At 41.3% G+C, this 12,229-nt stretch overlaps 1 protein-coding gene and 3 non-coding genes across 7 annotated transcripts in view; all 4 read left to right on the top strand.

The window, feature by feature from the left end:
- Positions 1-12,229, top strand: part of rbfox3a (RNA binding fox-1 homolog 3a) — a 488,647-nt gene that overhangs the window by 137,930 nt on the left and 338,488 nt on the right. The window lies entirely within an intron of this gene.
- trnak-cuu lies at positions 220-293 on the top strand. Its single transcript has one exon. It is a non-coding gene; the product is annotated as a tRNA-Lys (tRNA).
- Positions 9,660-9,730, top strand: trnak-cuu. Its single transcript has one exon. It is a non-coding gene; the product is annotated as a tRNA-Lys (tRNA).
- trnak-cuu lies at positions 11,817-11,892 on the top strand. Its single transcript has one exon. It is a non-coding gene; the product is annotated as a tRNA-Lys (tRNA).

Below are 12,229 nucleotides of genomic sequence, written 5' to 3'. Positions count from 1 at the left end.
TGGATGTGCTTGATCTTCTGGAGAAAGAGTTATGCAACATGGTTCTGGCTGGCTTAGTTCACAGAACATGTGGTCAAAGACACTTAGGGCAAAACTTTCTCTGTAATCTGATCATCTCCTCAGACCTAGGTTGTTTTAGTACTCAAGTGTTTTACTTCTCATGAAACATATGTCTTGCCATCTGAGGTTTCTCTTGCAAGTGATGCTTTGGTGGAAGAAGCCCGGCTAGCTCAGTTCGGTAGAGCATGAGACTCTTAATCTCAGGGTCATGGGTTCAAGCCCCACGTTGGGCGATGCAGTAAAGGAATTAAGCAGAAAAATGCAGATCAAAGGCTTAGTTCCACTGAAGCTTAAATGGTTCCTTACAAGGAAACATCAGAGCATATACATTCCTAGGTATCACAAACACACCAATCAAACATTCATAGCTGGTCAGAACATGTTGTTTTGGATTGATTCCAGGAATTTGTCTAGATTATATAGCTAAAATAAGATTGAAAACTGCAAAAGATTGGATCCCTAACAAAGCACAGTATGGATGTGCTTGATCTTCTGGCAAAAGAGTTATGCAACATGGTTCTGGCTGTCTTAGTTCACAGAACATGTGGTCAAAGACGTTAGGGCAAAACTTTCTCTGTAATCTGATCATCTCCTCAGACCTAGGTTGTTTTAGTACTCAAGTGTTTTACTTCTCATGAAACATATGTCTTGCCATCTGAGGTTTCTATTGAGGTGATGCTTTGGTGAGAAGCCCGGCTAGCTCAGTGCAGCATGAGACTCTTAATCTCAGGTCATGGGTTCGAGCCCCATGTTGGGCGATGCAGCTTAAGCAAGGAAAGCACAAAAATGCAGATCCAAGTCTTAGTTCCACTGAAGCTTAAATGGTTCCTTATTCAAGGAAACATCAGAGCATATACATTCCTTGTATCACACACACCAATCAAACATTCATAGCTGGTCATGAACATGTTGTTTTGGATTGATTCCAGGAATTTGTCTAGATTATATAGCTAAAATAAGATTGAAAACTGCAAAAGATTGGATCCCTAACCAAAGCACAGTATGGATGTGCTTGATCTTCTGGCGAAAGAGTTATGCAACATGGTTCTGGCTGTCTTAGTTCACAGAACATGTGGTCAAAGACGTTTAGGGCAAAACTTTCTCTGTAATCTGATCATCTCCTCAGACCTAGGTTGTTTTAGTACTCGAGTGTTTTACTTCTCATGAAACATATGTCTTTATGCTCGTGGGTTCGAGCCCCACGTTGGGCGATGCAGCTTTTTTAAAGTCAAGGAATTGAGCACAAAAATGCAGATCCATCTTAGTTCCACTGAAGCTTAAATGGTTCCTTATTCAAGGAAACATCATATACATTCCTGGTATCACACACCAATGAAACATCTATAGCTGGTAACATATTTTTTTGGATTGATTAGCAATTTATGTAGATGATATAGCTAAACTAAGAATGAAAACTGCAAAGGATTGATCCTCAAGACAAAGCTTTGGTATGGATGTACTGATCTTCTGCTAAAGAGTTACGCAACATGGTTCTGGCTGGCTTAGTTCACAGAACATGTGGTCAAAGACTGCTAGGCAAACTTTCTGTAATCTGATCATCTCCTTGCACCAGGCTGTGTTAGCATCGAAAGTGTTTTTACTTCATGAAACATATGTCTTATTATCTGAGTAGCTCTCTTGCGAAGTGATGCTTTGCGGAAGAAGCCCGGCTAGCTCAGTTCGGTAGAGCATGAGACTCTATTCAGGGTCGTGGTTCGAGCCCTCCCACGTTGGGCGATGCACCTTTTAAGTCAAGGAATTGAGCAGAAAAATGCAGATCCAAGTCTTAGTTCCACTGAAGCTTAAATGGTCTCTTGTTCTAAGGAAACATCAGAGCATAAGGCATTCCTAGGTATCACACACACCAATCAAACATTCATAGCTGGTCATAACATGTTGTTTTGGATTGATTCCAGGAATTTGTCTAGATTATATAGCCAAAATAAGATTGAAAACTGCAAAGATTGGATCCCTAACCAAAGCACAGTATGGATGTGCTTGATCTTCTAAGAAAGAGTTATGCAACATATTTGGCTAGTTCTTAGTTCACAGAACATGTAATAAAGACGTTTAGGCAAAACTCTCTTTTTGCAATCTGGATCATCTCCTCAGACCTAGGTTGTGTTAGTACTGAAAGTGTTTTACTTCTCATGAAACATATGTCTTGACATCTGAGGTTTCGATAAGTGGGGCGATGCTTGGAGGCAGAAGGTCTGCCAGCTCAGTTCGGTGGAGCATGAGAATCTGCATCTCCCAGGGTCGTGGGTTCGAGCCCCACGTTGGGCGATGCAGCTTTTAAGTCAAGGAATTGGGCAGAAAATGCAGATCCAAGTCTTAGTTCCACTGAAGCTAAATGTTCCTTATTCAAGGAAACATCATATAAAATCCCAGGTTTCACACACACCAATGAAACATCTATAGCTGATCAGAACATGTTGTTTTGAATTGAATCCAGCAATTTATGTAGAGATGACATAGCTAAACTGAGGAATGAAAACTGCAAGGGATTGATCTCAATCAAAGCACAGTATGATGCTTGACTTTCTACGAAGAGCAAAAAAAGCCATGGTTCTGGCTGGCTTAGTTCACAGAACATGTGGTCAAAGACGTTTAGGGCAAAACTTTCTCTGTAATCTGATCATCTCTCAGACCTAGGTTGTTTTAGTACTCGAGTGTTTTACTTCTGATGAAACATATGTCTTGCCATCTGAGGTTTCTCTGTACGTATGCGATGCTTGGTGGAAGAAACCCGCTGGGGCTCAGTTCGGTAGAGCATGAGACTTCCTTATCTCAGGGTCGTGGGTTCGAAAGCCCCACGTTGGGCGATGCAGCTTTTAAGTCAAGGAATTGAGCACAAAAATGCACATCCAAGTCTTAATTCCACTGAAGCTAAATGGTTCCTTATTCAAGGAAACATCAGAGCATATACATTCCCTAGGTAATACACACACCAATCAAACATTCATAGCTGGTCATAACATGTTGTTTTGGATTGATTCCAGGAATTTGTCTAGATTATATAGCTAAAATAAGATTGAAACTGCAAAGATTGATCCTCAATTCCCAAAGCACAGTATGGATGTGCTTGATCTTCATGAAAGAGTTATGCAACATGGTTCTGGCTGTCTTAGTTCACAGAACATGTGGTCAAAGACGTTTAGGCAAAACTTTCTCTGTAATCTGATCATCTCCTCAGACTCAGGTTGTGTTAGTACTGAAAGTGTTTTACTTCTCATGAAACATATGTCTTGGACATCTGGAGGTTTCGATTGCGGCGATGCTTGAGGAAGCCCGCTAGCTCAGTTCGCAGAGCATGAGACTTATCCAGGGTCGTGGCCTGAGCCCCACGTTGGGCGATGCAGCTTTTAGTCAAGGAATTGACAGAAAAATGCAGATCCAAGTCTTAGTTCCACTGAAGCTAAATGGTTCCCTTATTCAAGGAAACATCATATAAAATCCCCAGGTTTCACACACACCAATGAAACATCTATAGCTGATCAGAACATGTTGGTTTTGAATTTAATCAGCAATTTATGTAGATGACATAGCTAAACTGGAGGAATGAAAACTGCAAGGGATTGGATCCCTAACCAAAGCACAGTATGGATGTGCTTGATCTTCTGGCTAAAGAGTTTATGCAACATGAGTTCACGGTCTTTAGTTCACAGAACATGTGGTCAAAGACGTTAGGCAAACTTTCTGTAATCTGATCATCTCCTCAGACCTAGGTTGTTTTAGTACTCGATGTTTTACTTCTCATGAAACATATGTCTTGCCATTTGAGGTTTCTATTGAGAAGTGATGCTTTGGTGGGAAGCAGTCTGCCAGCTCAGTTCGGTAGAGCATGAGACTTGATCTCAGGGTCGTGGGTTCGGAAAGCTCCACGTTGGGCGATGCAGCTTTAAAGTCAAGGAATTAAGCAGAAAAATGCAGATCCCATCTTAGTTCCACTGAAGCTTAAATGGTTCCTTATTCAAGGAAACATCATATACAATCCCCAGGTTTCACACAATAACCAACAAAACATCTATAGCTGATCAGAACATGCTGTTTTGATTGAATCCAGCAATTTATGTAGATGACATAGCTAAACTGAGGAATGAAACTGCAAAGGGATTGATCCTCACACAGTACACAGTATGGATGTGCTTAGATCTTCTGGCGAAAGAGTTATGCAACATGGTTCTGGCTGTCTTAGTTCACAGAACATGTGGTCAAAGACGTTTTAAAGCAAACTTTCTGTAATCTGATCATCTCTCAGACCTAGGTTGTTTTCGTATCATGTTTTATCATGAAACATATGTCTTGCCATCTGAGGTTTCTATTGAGAAGTGATGCTTGGGTGGAAGAAGCCTGGCTAGCTCAGTTCAGTAGAGCATGACACTGGACCCTCAGGGTCGGGTTCGAGCCCCATGTTGGGCGATGCTTTTAAGTCAAGGAATTGAGCACAAAAATGCAAATCCAAGTCTTAGTTCCACTGAAGCTTAAATGGTTCCTTATTCAAGTGAAACATCAGAGCATACATTCCTAGGTATCAACACACCAATCAAACATTCATAGCTGGTCATAACATGTTGTTTTGGATTGATTACAGGAATTTGTCTAGATTATATAGCTAAAATAAGATTGAAAACTGCAAAGATTGATCCCTAACCAAAGCACAGTATGGATGTGTTGATCTTCTGGCGAAAGAGTTATGCAACATGGTTCTGGCTGTCTTAGTTCACAGAACATGTGGGTCAAAGACTTTAGGCAAAACTTTCTCTGTAATCTGATCATCTCCTCAGACCTAGGTTGCTTTAGTAATTGAGTGTTTTACTTCTCATGAAACATATGTCTGCTCGTGGGTTCGAGCCCCACGTTGGGCGCATGCAGCTAAAGCTCAAGGAATTAACAGAAAAATGCAGATCGATCTTTAGTTCCACTGAATCCCAATGGTTCCTTATTCAAGGAAACATCATATAAACTCCTTGTGTTTCACACACCAATGAAACATCTATAGCTGATCAGAACATGTTGGTTTGGATTGAATCCAGCAATTTATGTAGATGACATAGCTAAGCTGAGGAATGAAAACTGCAAGGGATTGGATCCCCTACACAAAGCTTTTGTATGGATGTGCTTGATCTTCTTAAAGGAAAGAGTTATGCAAATATGTCTCTGGGCTGGCTTAGTTCACAGAACATGTGGTCAAAGACACTTAGGGCAAAACTTTCTCTGTAATCTGATCATCTCTCAGACCTAGGTTGTGTTATATCAGGTATTTACTTTCATGAAACATATGTCTTGACATCTGAGGTTTCATTGCGAAGTGATGCTTTGGAGGTAGAAGCCCGGCTAGCTTCAGTTCGGTGGAGCATGAGACTCTTATCTCAGGGTCGTGGGTTCGAGCCCCACGTTGGGCGATGCAGCTTTAAGTCAAGGAATTGAGCAGAAAATGCAGATCCAAGTCTTAGTTCATCAAAGCTTAAATGGTTCCTTATTCAAGGAAACATCATAATCCCCAGGTTTCACACACACCAATGAAACATCTATAGCTGATCAGAACATGTTGTTTTGAATTGAATCCAGCAATTTATGTAGATGACATAGCTAAACTGAGTGAATGAAAACTGCAAGTGATTGATCTCAACCAAAGCACAGTATGGATGTGCTTGATCTTCTGGCGAAAGAGTTATGCAACATGGTTCTGGCTGTCTTAGTTCACAGAACATGTGGTCAAAGACGCTAGGCAAACTTTCTGTAATCTGATCATCTCTCAGACCTAGGTTGTTTTACTCGAAAGTGTTTTACTTCTGATGAAACATATGTCTTGCCATCTGAGGTTTCTCTTAATAGATGATGCTTGGTGAAGAAACTCAAAGGTCAGTTCGGTAGAGCATGAGACTCTTAATCTCAGGGTCGTGGGTTCGAGTTCTGACTGCTAAGATGTTTTAAGTCAAGGAATTAAGCAAAATGCACATCCAAGTCTTAATTCCACTGGGAAGCTTAAATGGTTCCTTATTCAAGGAAACACTGGACATACATTCCCTAGGTATCACACACACCAATCAAACATTCATAGCTGGTCATAACATGTTGTTTTGGATTGATTCCATGGTCTAGATTATATAGCTGTTAAGATTGAAACTGCAAAAGATTGGATCTCAACCAAAGCTACAGTATGGATGTGCTTGATCTTCAAGAAAGAGTGCAACATGGTTCTGGCTGTCTTAGTTCACAGAACATGTGGTCAAAGACTAGGGCAAACTTTCTGTAATCTGATCATCTCCTCAGACCTAGGTTGTGTTAGTACTGAAAGTGTTTTACTTCATGAAACATATGTCTTGACATCTGAGTAAGCTCTGATTGCGTATGATGCTTTGGAGTGTAGAAGTCGGCTCAGTTCGCTAGAGCATGAGACTTAATCTCAGGGTCGTATCTGAGTCTCCACGCACATGCTTAAGTCAAGGAATTGAGCAGAAAAATGCAAGATCCAAGTCTTAGTTCCACTGAAGCTTAAATGGTTCCTTATTCAAGGAAACATCATATAAAATCCCCAGGTTTCACACACACCAATGGAACATTCAGCTGATCAGAACATGTTGGCTTGAATTGAATCCAGCAATTTATGTAGATGACATAGCTTAAACTGGAGGAATGAAAACTGCAAGGGATTGGATCCCTAACCAAAGCACAGTATGGATGTGCTTGATCTTCTGGCTTAAAGAGTTATGCAACATGGTTCTGGCTGTCTGAATTACAGAACATGTGGTCAAACATTTTTAGTGCTAAAACTTTCTTCCAACTAATCATCTCCCTCAGACCTAGGTTGTTTTAGTACTGGTTGTTTTACTTCATGAAACATATGTCTTGCCATCTGAGGCTTTCGGCTGAGGTATGATGCTTTGGTGGAAGGTGCCTGGCTAGTTTCAGTTCGGGTAGAGCATGGCACTCTTATCCTGTGGTCGTGTCTCGAGCCCCACGTTGGGCGATGCAGTTTAAAGTCAAGGAATTAAGCAGAAAAATGCAGATCCCATCTTAGTTCCACTGAAGCTTAAATGGTTCCTTATTCAAGGAAACATCATATACAATCCCCAGGTTTCACACACACCAATGAAACATCTATATTGATCAGGAACATGTTGGTTTGGATTGAATCCAGCAATTTATGTAGATGACAGAAGCAGCTGAGAATGAAACTGCAAGGGATTGATCTCACACAAAGCTTAAAGGGATGTAAGCCAATCTTCTGGCGAAAGAGCATGCAACATGGTTCTTGGCTGGCTTAGTTCACAGAACATGGTCAAATATTTAGGCAAAAACTTTCAGGATCTGACTGTCTCCTCAGACCTAGGCTATGTTAGTACTGAAAGTGTTTTACTTCTGCGAAACATAAGGTTCTGACATCTGAGGTTTCTTTCTTGCGTAAGTGATGCTTTGGTGGAAGAAGCCCAAGAGTCGGGGCCCGGCAGAGCATGAGATTCTTAATCTCAGGAAGGTCGTGGGTTCGAGCCCCACGTTGGGCGATGCACCTTTAAGTCAAGGAATTGAGCAGAAAAATGCAGATCCAAGTCTTAGTTCCACCTGAAGCTTAAATGGTTCCTTATTCAAGGAAACATCAGAGCATATACATTCCTCTAGGTATCACACACCAATCAAACATTCATAGCTGGTCATAACATGTTGTTTTGGATTGATTCCAGGAATTTGTCTAGATTATATAGCCAAAATAAGATTGAAAACTGCAAAAGATTGATCCTCAACCAAAGCACAGTATGGATGTGTCTTGATCTTCTGGCGAAGAGTTATGCAAATATGACTTGGCTGTCTTAGTTCATAGAACATGTGGTCAAAGACGCTTAGGGCAAAACTTTCTCTGTAATCTGATCATCTCCTCAGACCTAGGTTGTGTTAGTACTGAGTGTTTTGCATTTGAGCATATGTCCCACATCTGAGGCCTGATTGCGGCGATGCTGGCGGTGGTAGGGCCCAAGCAGCCTGCCCGTGTGGAGCAAGAGACTTAATCTCAGGGTCGGGTTCGAGTCTCACGCTTGGGCGTATGCAGCTTAAGTCAAGGAATTGGAGCAGAAAAATGCAGATCCAAGTCTTAGTTCCACTGAAGTTTAAATGGTTCTCTATTCAAGGAAAACATCATATAAAATCCCCAGGTTTCACACACCAATGAAACATCTATAGCTGATCAGAACATGTTGTTTTGAATTTTAATCCAGCAATTTATGTAGATGACATAGCTAAACTGAGTGAATGAAAACTGCAAGGGATTGGATCCAACCAAAGTGGCTGCATGGATGTGCTTGATCTTCTGATGTAAAAGAGTTACAACATGGTTCTGGCTGGGTCTTAGTTCACAGAACATGTGTCAAAGACGTTTAGGGCAAAACTTTCTGTAATCTGATCATCTCTCAGACCTAGGTTGTTTTAGTACTGAGTGTTTTAGCATTTCTCATGAAACATTTGTCTTGCCATCTGAGGTTTCTATTGAGAAGTGATGTTTGGTGAAGAAGCCCGGCTAGCCTGCTAGTTCGTAGAGCATGAGACCTTATCTCACGGGGTTCGAGCCCCACGTTGGGCGATGGCAGCTTGAAGTCATGTGGAATTACAGAAAATGCAGATCCCATCTTAGTTCCACTGAAGCTTAAATGGTTCCTTATTCAAGGAAACATCATACAATCCCCAGGTTTCACACACACACCAAATGGAAACATCTATAGCTGATCAGAACATGTTGTTTTTGGATTGAATCCAGCAATTTATAGATGACATAGCTAAAACTGAGAATGAAAACTGCAAGGGATTGGATTCCTACACAAAGTACACAGTGCATGGATGTGCCTTTGATCTTCAAGGAAAGAGTTATGCAACATGGTTCTTGGCTGTCTTGAAGTTCACAAGAACATGCGGTCAAAGACGTTTAGGCAAAACTTTCTGTAAATCTGGATCATCTCCTCAGACCTAGGTTGTTTCTAGTACTGAAAGTGTTTTACTTCTCATGAAAAAGCATATGTCTTGCCATCTGGAGGTTTCTATTGAGAAGTGATGCTTTTGGTGGAAGAAGCCCGGCTACTCAGTTTCAGAACATGAGACTCTTAATCTCAGGGTCGTGGGTTCGAGCCCCACGTTGGGCGATGCAGCTTTTAAGTCAAGGAATTGAGCAGAAAATGCAGAGATCCAAGTCTTAGTTCCACTGAAAGCTAAATGGTTCCTTATTCAAGCGAAACATCAGAGCATAACACATTCCCAGGTATCACACACACACCAATCAAACATTCATAGCTGGTCACACATGTTGTTTTGGATTGATTCCAGGAATTTGTCTAGATTATATCTAAAATAGAGACTTGAAAAACTGCAAAAGATTGATCTCAACCAAAGCACAGTATGGATGTGTTTGATCTTCTGGCTAAAGAGTTATGCAACATGGTTCTGGCTGTCTTAGTTCATACAGAACATGTGGTCAAAGACGTTTAGGCAAAACTTTCTGTAATCTGATCATCTCTCAGACCTAGGTTGTTTTAGTACTGAGTGTTTTACTTCTCATGAAACATATGTCTTGCCATCTGAGGTTTCGCTTATAAGTGATGCTTTTGGAGGAAGAAGCCCGGCTAGCTCAGTTCGCAGAGCATGAGACTCTTAATCTCAGGGTCGGGTTCGAGCCCCACGTTGGGCGATGCAGCTTAAGTCAAGGAATTGAGCACAAAATGCAGATCCCATCTTAGTTGCACTGAAGCTTAAATGGTTCCTTATTCAAGGAAACATCATATAAAATCCCCAGGTTTCACACACACCAATGAAACATCTATAGCTGATCAGAACATGTTGTTTTTGAATTGAATCCAGTAATTTATGTAGATGACATAGCTAAACTGAGGAATGAAAACTGCAAGGGGATTGGATCCCTAACCAAAGCACAGTATGGATGTGTCGATCTTCTGGCGAAAGAGTTATGCAACATGGTTCTGGCTGTCTTAGTTCACAGAACAACATGTGGTCAAAGACGTTAGGGCAAAACTTTCTCTGTAATCTGATCATCTCCTCAGACCTAGGTTGCTTCTTAGTACTCGAGTGTTTTATTTCTCAGAAACATATGTCTTGCCATCTGAGGTTTCTATTGAGAAGTGATGCTTGGTGGAAGAAGCCAGTCTAGTTCGGTAGAGCATGAGACTCTTATCTCTTGTGGTCGTGGGTTCGAGCCCCACGGGCATGCATGCAGCTTTTAAGTCAAGGAATTGAGCAGAAAATGCAGATCCAAGTCTTAGGTTCCACTGAAGCTTAAATGGCTCCTTATTCAAGGAAACATCAGAGCATATACATTCCCTAGGTATCACACACACCAATCAAACATTCATAGCTGGTCATAACATGTTGTTTTGGATTGATTACAGGAATTTGTCTAGATTATATAGCTAAAATAAGATTGAAACTGCAAAAGATTGATCCCCAACCAAAGCACAGTATGGATGTGCTTGATCTTCTGGCAGAAAGAGTTATACAACATGGTTCTTACGTCTTAGTCTTCACAGAACATGTGGTCAAAGACGCTTAGGGCAAAACTTTCTCTGTAATCTGATCATCTCTCAGACCTAGGTTGTGTTAGTATCGAGTGTTTTACTTCTCATGAAACATATGTCTTGACATCTGAGGTTTTCATGGCGATGCTTTGGTGGAAGAAGCCCAAGAAGCCTGGGTTCGCAGAGCATGAGACTCAATCTCAGGGTCGCGGTGCCCCGAGCTCCCACGCTGGGCGATGCAGCTTAAGTCAAGGAATTACAGAAAATGCAGATCTAAGTCTTAGTTCCACTGAAGCTAAATGGTTCCTTATTCAAGGAAACATCAGAGCATATACATTCCCTAGGTATCACACACACCAATCAAACATTCATAGCTGGTCATAACATGTTGTTTTGGATTGATTCCAGGAATTTGTCTAGGATTATATAGCTACAAAATAAGGATTGAAAAACTGCAAAAGATTGGATCCCCAACCAAAGCTCAGCATGGATGTGCTTGATCTCTGGCGAAAGAGCGTGTGCAACATGGTTCTGGCTCAAGGTCTTAGTTCATGAACCATGTGGTCAAAGACGTCTAGGGCAAAACTTTCTCTGTAATCTATCACCTCTCAGACCTAGGTTGTGTTGGGTACTGAGTGTTTTATTTCTCATGAAACATATGTCTTGACATCTGAGGTTTCATTGCGAAGTGATGCTTTGAGGTAGAAGCCCGGCTAGCTCCAGTTCGGCAGAGAGCATGAGACTCTGATCTCAGGTCGTGCCCGAGCCCCACGCTGGGCGATGCAGCTTTTAAGTCAAGGAATTGAGCAGAAAATGCAGATCCAAGTCTTTGTTCCACTGAAGCTTAAATGGTTCCTTATTCAAGGAAACATCATAAAAATCCTTGTGTTTCAATATTGGCCACACACCAATGAAACATCTAGCTGATCAGAACATGTTGGTTTGATTGAATCCAACAATTTATGTAGATGACATAGCTAAACTGAGGAATGAAAAACTGCAAGTGGATCCTACACAAAGCTTTGTATGGCAAAGCTTGATCTTCACAAGAGTTATGCAAATATGGTTCTGGCTGGCTTAGTTCACAGAACATGTGGTCAAAGACACTTAGGGCAAAAACCTTCTCTGTAATCTGATCATCTCCTCAGACCTAGGTTGTGCTAGTACTGAGTGTGTTTTACTTCTCATGAAACATATGTCTTGACATCTGACGCTTTCTTGCGAAGTGATGCTTTGTGCAAAGAAGCCCGGCTAGTCTTGGTGTTCGGTAGAGCATGAGACTCTTAATCTCAGGTCGTGGGTTCGAGCCCCACGTTGGGCGAGTGCACCTTTAAGTCAAGGAATTGAGCAGAAAAATGCAGATCCAAGTCTTAGTTCCACTGAAGCTTAAATGGTTCCTTATTCAAGGAAACATCATATGTGTCCCCATAGTTTCACACACCAATGAAACATCTATAGCTGATCAGAACATGTTGGTTTGGATTGAATCCAGCAATTTATGTAGATGACATAGCTAAGCTGAGGAATGAAAACTGTGGTGATTGATCCCTACACAAAGCTTTGTATGGATGCTTGATCTTCACAAAGTCATATAAAATCCCCCCTAGGTTTCACACACACCAATGAAACATCTATAGCTGATCAGAACATGTTGTTTT

The sequence above is a fragment of the Hippoglossus stenolepis genome, chromosome 21 (genome assembly GCF_022539355.2).
Source record: "Hippoglossus stenolepis isolate QCI-W04-F060 chromosome 21, HSTE1.2, whole genome shotgun sequence".
Lineage (NCBI taxonomy): Eukaryota > Metazoa > Chordata > Actinopteri > Pleuronectiformes > Pleuronectidae > Hippoglossus > Hippoglossus stenolepis.
Note: the sequence above shows the minus strand (reverse complement) of the source record. Positions and strands in the feature narration are given on the sequence as shown.